General features: G+C 33.1%; 1 long non-coding RNA gene across 1 annotated transcript; it reads left to right on the top strand.

Annotated features, from left to right (window-relative positions):
• Nucleotides 1–366: 366 nt before the first annotated feature.
• On the top strand, nucleotides 367–7,906 carry LOC148279507 (uncharacterized). The gene is made up of 4 exons (XR_015822849.1): nucleotides 367–502; nucleotides 884–1,200; nucleotides 5,673–5,866; nucleotides 7,733–7,906. It is a non-coding gene; the product is annotated as an uncharacterized LOC148279507 (long non-coding RNA).
• The last annotated feature ends 2,106 nt before the right edge of the window (nucleotides 7,907–10,012 follow it).

Below are 10,012 nucleotides of genomic sequence, written 5' to 3'. Positions count from 1 at the left end.
CGTAATTATTCGACCTAAAACAATGTAAAAGTCGTTTGCCATGCACAGTATTCAACTGATTTGATTCTATGGACTTTTTACTGTCCTATAACTCAAATTACCGCGTTCTAGAAAGCATTTATACTCGATTGAGGTGATAAAATCAAATTCGCAGAGGAAACTAAAAGCCAGGCCAATGAGAAGTGCTATGAATATTGGAAAAAACGTTGATATATATTATGTGCAATGCCTCTAATGGTGATAACTTTGCAGGGAATAAAAAAAATATTGATGAATAAATGAGATTTTTTTAATTTTACAAATTCTGGGTCATAATCGATCATAAGGTAATGAGAAAGTTTATTTTTTATCATAAATTTGTTTTACAGATTACAGAAATGTTCCTGAACTGTTCGAAATGGATGATTTTGATGAGTGCATGACTGATCCGAATGGACTCTTTTGTTTAGTGGATATCGAACTGACTTCAGATGAACCAGGAGAATTGTGGTACAGAATTAAGGTGTGTAATTACGTGGATAGGAATTTCAATAAAAGATGTATTATTTATAACTTAAAAAAAAAAAAATTTTTTTTTTGCCACAATTTCAAGAAACTTTGCCGTATAATTTAATGTTTTAATTTTTACCGGGCTTAAGAAAACATTTTATGTATCCAATTTCCCGTAGGACTGATGTGACTCATAACCGTTTGATAAACCAAAGTGGAATTGTGGATAAAAGTAACGAAATTTTGTCACCTTTAATTTAGTTTTATCATTAATATGTACGTATTTATCTATTTTGACGACCATTTAACAATCTTCCTGATTCCTTGATAATTTTGTAAATTATACCTGTCTCAGATTTGCAATATCAACTGATTTTGTTATTCGTAATACTAGAATATCAGCTCTCAGACGAAGACATCCTTACGCTTTGACGTGTTACACCGGGGAGTGTGTGTTACCAAGAGGTGTAACATCAGGTCATGGAGAGCAGACATGAGTACAAGTGCGGGCGGAGGTACAGCAGTGGGCGGACAGAGAAATCAAGGAAAAATATGGCTTTGGGGGAATCGTAAAAAGTGTCGCTTGTAAAAGTGATCATGAGACTAAGGTTCCTAGTACTGCTGCAAAAGCCTTTGCAGCCAGTGTTTTTGGAGTTATCTCTCTCAGTATTATATCCAGTATTGTCATGAAGAATGGAAACGAGAAGAAAGGTAAAAAAACTGTAAACCTAATTTGTTCAAAACATAATTTTTACTCCTAGTTTTTAACAAAAAATAACTTTGACCAAATAAAACCACTATAATAAAGAACGGTATCCAATTTTTGAGTTGTCAATATGATAAACTCAAAAAACAGGCGTCGAAATATAAATAAAACATTAGATGTGGTATAAAACCAAGAACTCAAACAGAACTCAATATTAGCATATTATCTTTAGGGCTTCCATTCGAGACTTTAGACTCTCGAGATTTTGAGTTTTAAGACATTTTCAATATCGAGCCTATCGAAATTTCGAGATCAGCAATGTGACTCTGAACGTTCTTTAAGGAGTAGCACGTTATTTTATTAAACATTGATTACTGCCTTAGTTTCGAGTAACTTAGAATATAATTCAACAACATGGGAACCTCTTTACAATATTCATGTAATGAAGTGGCAAAATTCAAAATGAATTTCTTAGATTCATCAATTTTAAACTGAATTTTCCAACTGAACAGATTGACCATAACTTTTTACTTAACATTTCTAAGCGAAAGATTAATTAAGAAACAATCAATTTTTATAAAATGGCAAATATCACATTGGACTTCTCAGATTACACGAGACTGATAAGAATTAAAGACTAAACAGATGTACAAGATTGCAGTCTACCTTTGTCGTGGCTTCTGGTAGATATAAATATTATGTAAATTCTCCAGTCGACTTCACCGGCTCGGAAACGAGTATGAAGAAATTGATATGTTTTGTTTTCCATTGTCGGTTTTTTAATTTAAAATTCTTACGGCGACAAAATCAAAATAACCTACACTATTCTAATGCTGTAAAAATCACGGACTTTTTGTATTTAACAAACCTACACGTAAATAATATCTATTGTTGGCTTTTTTTTGACAAAAACTGTAATAATATTTGAATATATTTTTTTATGTGCCTACTTACTTTTATGCACTATTTTATAATTATTTATGTATAATGTAATTCGATACTAAAAAAAACAATTTACTAAACACATTAACTTTTGTAATGAAATGTTTGCATTTTAATTTTGTACCTGTCATGTAAAAGCCCTCTGAGCGTATAATATAATGAATAAATATATATAATTATAATAAAAATGAAGGTAGAATTTTACAATCTCAATTGCAGGCGTCATTAAGAATCCAAATAATTGAAAAAACTGAACAAAACTGCCATTTTATAAACTGCCATAATTAGACTGAGGCTGGATATGTGGGTTACTGCTCCAATGTATGCTAAAGCTGCACATTGCACATATTTTCTCTTAGATCTCCCTGGAACATGATGGCTGCTGGATGCTAGCCGACTTTACCCTTAACTAGTTGTTGATTCAAGAAGCTTTTTCTGTTGTGTTATTTTAGTTAGGTTATTGCGATCAATGTTTGGCGAAATAGGGATAGTCAGTTATTATGTTTTGTTACATATATAAAGACAGCACAGCATGTGTTACGGTAAACGGATCATACACATCGTGGTTTGACATTCATAAAGGAGTGAAGCAGGGATGTGTGATGTCACCATGGCTGTTCAACGAGTATATCGATAACTGCATGAATGAACTGAAAGGCTTAAGAATGGGAGCAAAAATGGGTGATTTAAATGTCAATTGTCTTTTGTATGCTGACGATGTTGTACTTCTTGCTAACAACAAAGAGGAACTGCAATTCTTGGTAACAAAGGTCAACGATGTATGCAAGGGAAGCGATTTGCTGATGAATGTCAATAAATCAAATGTGATGGTTTTTGAAAGAAATGAAAATATGACTAAATGTGAAATCACTGTGAATGGAGTTATACTAAAACAAGTAGAGAAATTTGTGTATCTGGGAAGTATGTTTACTGGGGATGGAGTGACTGAGAAAGATATTGAAAGGAGGGTGAGTGCCGAGAACAGAGTAACGGTGCACTTAAATCAACCTTGGCAAATAAATGTTTGTCACAAGAGTCAAAATTAGTAGTTCACAACGCAGTCCTGGTCCCGACCCTGATGTATGGGACCGAAGTAAGAAAGTATGGAAAAAAAGGGATGAAAGTAGGCTGAATGCTGTCAAAATGCGAGCTCTCTGGCGAATGTGTGGTAAAACTATGTACGATTGATGCACAAATGTTGAGATCCGTACATTATTTAAGGCTGAGACAAGAATTATCGACTAAATCAAGAAAGGAGCTCTGCGCTGGTTTGGACATGTAGAACGAACGGAATATTTACAATGCGAATTTTGATTGATGCAGGAATAGAGGAAGACATGGCATGACCAAATCCAACAAATACTTGAAGATGGACATGTCAAAAGTTGGAAACATCGGCGCGCGTGCATGAGAAGATGTATGAATGTAGATGAAGAGAGATTTGTATGCAAAGATAGAGTATTGTGGCGTTCTATCCTCTCTGACTATCCTTACGGGGAAACGGCGTGATGGTTTGTTGTTGTTGTTTAATTTAAATTTGTTTTTCATTTAAAGTATGCTACGATGCGATTTATTTACTACATGCACTATTTTTTATACGAATTATCGTTAAATAGTATCGAATAGTCTCGAAGCCTCAAAAAGTCTCGAAATTTCGAGATTTGGTCTCCGAGTCTTGCCTTAGTCACGATATTCAAATTTGTGTAGAGAATGGAAGCCTTAATATGCAAGCTTATCAACGGAAAAAAATTAAGGAAAATACTGCATCGCTACAAATGGGTGGCGTAGATTTTTCCGTTGATAAGCATGCCAACACGTAAGTTTTAAGCCCTGTTTGAATTCGATAATAACAAAATCGCTGTTTCAACCCCTCCTACTAAATAATTAAACAATAACTCATGATAACTAGAAAATAAATTGAATGAAATTGAACAATAAAAAATAATTTAAGCAAGAAATCAGTGGATATCCGAAAAATAGCGGTTAAACAGCGAAACATAAAAGGAAAATATTGGAATGAAATATTGATTGTAAAATATTGAAAATATTGTAAAGAAAATAAAATAAATTAATGTTATAAAATATTGATATTTAACTACTTACCGACTTTTTATGTCTACCGGTTTCAAGACGTACCCGTCTCTTCGTCAGGACACTCACTACACCAACATGCAAATACTAAAATACACCTTACCATTACCGTAGTATTTTATTTCATTATTTTTCACGCCCATAAGGCTTTTACATACATGGAAGTTATATAAAACATGAGTATATAAAAAACGTAAAATTGGAAAAATACAATATAAAGCAATAAAATATAGAACAGTGTTTAGAAGTAAAGTTAGTATAAAAAAGATGAGTATATAAACAACATAAATTTAAAAAAAAAATATATGAAGAAATAAAAGATAGAACAGTGTTTAGAAGTATAGTTGGTATAAGAAAAATAAGATGAGTGCATAAATAACATAAATTTCACACATTATCACAACTTATCAATTTCACAATTTATACATAGTTACAAAAAAATATATAAATTACATGCAGAATTAAAGGGGATGCTAACACTACCATGTCCAAACATGCACTAAAATTAAGTTAATAATATTCATTAATATGTTGCAGAATCTGTGGTGGTGGAGATTAGGAAGGTGAGGAGCTAAGGAGTTGAGCGTTACACGATTGGTTAGTTTTTGAATAAAAAAGTGGGCTATGCTGAAAAGATATTTGATTATTTATTAATGGAATGTAATTTTTTATTGCTTTTTTAATATGAAACACCTCCATGTTGTTTAATTTAAGTCTTATTTCATTACTTGAATGTAAAATATTAACTCCTGTATCCTTATTCAAATCGTGATTCGAATTTATAGCCTCTTCCTTCCCTAATTCCTTTCCTTGAAATTTTACGCCATATCGCTAAATATTATTAACCTAATGTTATTGCATGTACGGACATGGTGGTGTCTGCATCCCCTTCAACTCTGCATATAATTTATATATTTTTTCGTAAATACTAAGTATACTACAGCGACGGTAAAGGTGATTGTGTATTTTAGTATTTGCATGTTGGTGTACTGAGTGTCCTGAGAGAGAGGCGGGTATGTCTCGAAACTGATAGACATAAAAGTCGGTAAGTGGTTAAATACTCATATTTTCTAACATCAATTAAAATGTTTGACCACAAAGTTAATGCTTTGAAAAAATTCAAATTGATTCCTTTTTACAAAGTTTTATTAGAAACAGTTGATCTTGATATATTTTTTCTAACGAGGACATTGTCATCTAACTTAAGACTATAATATTACACGTGTTTCTTGATACTAAAAACAAATGCAGTAAAACAGCAACGTGAAATAAACTCAAGCATGTCCCATCGCCCTTGCTATGTTATTCGCCGGGCCTTACTCATAAACCTGGTATAAAGTTACGCCTTATACCACTATGGTATTCTCACCCTTAATCTATCGCTATACCTAGACGTTACTTAATACCGGGTTAATAAGTAAGCGTCTTAATCAATTTATTTCAGATTTGAAGAGCGAAGCGCTCTATGCATTTAATATACAAAGCAATTGGAAGAATCTTGTCAGTCAGCGAGATAGTAAGAATTGGATGTTTGCCTTACAAGCTATGCGAGTTATATTAAACATCACCATCTCCATCCCCCATTATTACACTACATTGTATGTTATGTATTTAAAGAATGCTTCATATGTCAATCATGTAAGTATTGTCTGCATTATTTTTATAATTTAGTTCATGTAGAGGTAATAGAGTTTAAATGTGTCATTTTTATGGTTGCCGAAGTATATGCTCTTTTAATGGTTGGAAAAATAACTGCGTGGCATGTGTAAACAGAATTTCATCCTAAATTATTTGTACATTAAATATGTTTATTAATTAATGACAATCTCGTAGCTGATATTGCGGTACAGAAAAAACGATAATACCAGTATAAAATCCAGCGGCGTGCACAGAGTTTTTATCAGGGTCGGCAATTGAAGAAAAAAATGTTTTGCATTAACCTTACCCTTACTGTCCTAAACACACCTGTGTGTTACGGTGCTGTGTAGTCACTACACATAAAAAAATAAGAGATTGAAAAAGGGAAAATGGAATATTTATATGGAATGCCTTTAATTACCCATAATTTAATTAAAAGATGATAATATTTCAAATCTAACTGCTGAAAACATGAAAAAACTATTGGGTATCGCTTACGACTCGGGCGAAACGCGCACCCACGCCAACTTCCCGAGAGCTAATAAGTAGCTAGTACTGGACCACGTGACTGGACATGTAGTTAGACGCAATGTGTACTAGCTACACATCACCGGGGAGGGAAAGTCAAATCTATTCTTGATCCAACGTAAGAACGACCTGCGTCCGCGCATGTCACTCCTCCCGATGAATCAATTGAATGAAATGAATTAATTAATTTTATTTCTATTTTAATTTTAATTACAAAAAAAGATAACAATTTATACATTTAATGATGGTGATAATAAAGATAGTTATAGTGTTAGAATATAAATATTGCATTTATATGGCATCAGATAAATCAAATCGGTTTAGGAATTGATCCATTTTTGAAATTATCATAGTTTCCATTAAAAAAAACTAATCAATCTCAAATGACCCATTCAAAACATTGAAAGCCAATGGATCGCCATTATTGACCTCAAGTTCAACACCTATATTATGATCGACATTCCAAAATTTTTACTCGATACAAATAATATGTCTAGCAAAATTATTTCAATGGTCTGATGTAACTTTATCAATAACTTATATTCGGTGGATCAGCATTCTCCTTCTGCGGTTCTGTATGGCTCTTTTGAGTTATTTTATGGTATTGCAGTAAGCTTCTGCATTAGTAAGAGTTCCTTTAGGCATAAAATCAACCAAAAAACCCCCTTACGGTCACAGAAAACTGATGCCTTAATTTTTCCGGCTGATTGGGTAGTTTTGAACTTCTCGGTGGACGGAGAAGATGAATGACGCCACTGAAGTGATTGCCTTTTGGATTCTGGAGTGTAGTGACATATCTACGTCTCATCTTCGTCACGAAAGAGTCCAGAAAAGCTTTTCCTTTCTGTGAAAAATAATCCGAAAATTCACGCGCTCTGGTCACGCGACTCCGGTGGTAGGAGCGCGCGACGTGCATCGGTAAAATTTACTGCGACTAATCTAAATGGCCGACAAATACACGCGACCAAATAAACTTATCCTTTAAGATCCCCCTACACGTCAGGTGCGCCACCTTTTTCACCTTTGTAGGCTAAGGAGCCACTGTAACCTTATTTTGTGGATGACTCTCGTAGCTCACACATCGTAAGTTTTGAGAAATATGGCCTCTCTCCTCTAATGGCGTCTCTCTGGGGTTTAACTTTATTCAGGTTTCCAAATGTTCATAAGTGCCCTTTTAGCAAATTAAAACGAACTTCCATGTACAGTTTCCGCTAGCAAAATTGAATCTCCCGAGTTATATTTTAGGTACGCATTAGCAAGACCCTCGCAGTATGGCATGAGATATGATCTTAGCGTCACATCTAGTGACTACTACTTCGGTTTTTTTTTCTTTTACAGATTACCACTTGGCCATTCGTGCAGTTTTTATACGGTTCAACACTTGCTGTTCAAATGTACTTTTGTTTGTCCAGTTTTTTAATGGCTAACAGTTTTTTAAATACGCAGCGAAGAATCCAAATTTTCCTGCCTTTAAGACGTTTTATTCGTATGTTGGTCAGAGATGGTTCAGGTAAGTTGATTTGGATAACGTTTTATTCTTGATTACGCTGATGTTTTCATGACTGATTACAGCCGCGAACTGCTTGATAAACTTTAACGACTTCAGAATTTATTCTCGTCTATTAGGTTTGGGTTTGTCTTAGGAAATATGACAATATATCTGATTTACTTCAAATTTAGATGTATTAGGTGTTAACATAGGTTTTGTCCGTTTTTTTCCAAATTTAAAAATGAGCACCGAAAGTAAAATAAAATGGTAAAAATTATTCGTCATTTGAAAGCACATTTTCTATTATTTAAGAAATTGTGTTTTTTTCATGTTAAATACATTATTTTATTTTATTACGTGCCTTCAAAATGGAATTTAAGCGTTTTCGATACCCTTTTCTGTTCGCGTTCAATCGATGAAATAAAACTGCCAAACCTGCTTGTGATATATGTTGTCGCTGAAGATGTTACAATAATCAGACATAATTACATGCACGCATTGCTTGTTTTTTATCTCTATGATATTACATGTCCATGTCGATAAACGAACTGGAGACCTCTCGCATGGTAGGTAATCGTGCAGACCAGTAGACCGCGTGGCTGTCATTTTTCGGTAGTTATATAAGTAAAAATAGTGTAAGAAGTTGTAATAGAGCAGAAACATACACTTCTTATCAGCAATTCACTTTTAGAACTGTGTTATTCGCGTAAAAAATTACAAATTTGTTAATTTGTGTAAAAATTTATAACCATGCTATAGTGTATTCATGTAAAAATTGCCAACCATATTATAGTGCATCCATGTTAAAAATGACAAGTGTATTCGTGTAAAAAATGACAACAGTTATAGAGTGTATTCGTGTAAAAAATGTCAACTATGTTATAGAGTGTATTCGTGTGAAAAATGAGAACCATGTTATAGAGTGTATTCGTGTAAAAAATGACAACCATGTTATAGAGTGCATTCGTGTAATAAATGACAACTACATATAAGCAGAAATTTAATTCCCGTTTTATTATTATTTGTCTTGAAAGAAAAACGATATCAACGCGTGGGGCATTTTAAAACCTACAATGAGACATGAAAGTAATCATAAATCTACGCAGTTACACAGCCTGTGGCTTATCATTGGTTTATTTAATTGTCCACATGGTGTAGCACTCGAAATTCTGCCTGTGTTCAAACATCCGTATTTCTTCTTTGAAAATATTCTTTGTCTTTGTCGTTATACATGTCAAGTTTTAAAAACTCTCGAGGGCATAAAATCCAGTACTTGTTGACAAACATTTGGAGATACTCAAAATATTGTTAATTAAACCGACAACATGCCTCCACATACCTGAAACCGTTTTTAAGATCGTGAGTCTTCCTATCGGTTTCACTCATTAAAAAAAGTAATGCCTTTTGTCAATAAACGAGTTACTTTTTTATAATTTTAATTACAGATATCGCGATTTTTATTGAATATAACTCTACAACCTAAACCTAATAACTTATAAAGTCGACTGATCTAAGAAAAAAAATTTTTTTTTTAAATATTTCCGGTGTTTCCTACTAGATAGGTTGATTCGGACGAATTTGACCTACGCCAATAAAACATTTGACAAAAATCATCAGTTGCAAGAATTTAAGAAATTTTATAGTGTTTAAGAAGTTATATATTATATAAAAAATAAGGCCGCAAAATATTCTATATTATAACTCACTTAAAAGGTTACAAAAATTCTTATCCATTAATACTAAATGCTCACTCGTACAAGCATTATTTCTACATATTCTAGATTACGCTGATCTTTTCATGACTGATTTAAGCTGTGAGCAACTCGATAACTTAACGACCTCAGAATACATACATAAACTTTAATTGTTATAAAAAATGAATTGAGTAGTAACATTGCATACAAAAAAAAAATAAAAATAAGGAAAATTTTTGGTCTTAGGAAATATGACCACATTTCTAATTATCGTGGACAACTAAAATGGCTCAAAATTAGACAACGGAGAGATTATCACTCCTCTCACTTCTATTTACTATACTTCATAGTCCTAACGCTCCTAAATGCCTGCGTGAAAATTTCAAACGGTTATCGGTTCATGTTTTACCTTTTGTTCTAATGCTCAAAGCACCC

The sequence above is a fragment of the Micrasema longulum genome, unplaced genomic scaffold, assembly GCF_059751315.1.
Source record: "Micrasema longulum isolate JH-2025_06_02 unplaced genomic scaffold, ASM5975131v1 h1tg000713l, whole genome shotgun sequence".
NCBI lineage: Eukaryota > Metazoa > Arthropoda > Insecta > Trichoptera > Brachycentridae > Micrasema > Micrasema longulum.
Note: the sequence above shows the minus strand (reverse complement) of the source record. Positions and strands in the feature narration are given on the sequence as shown.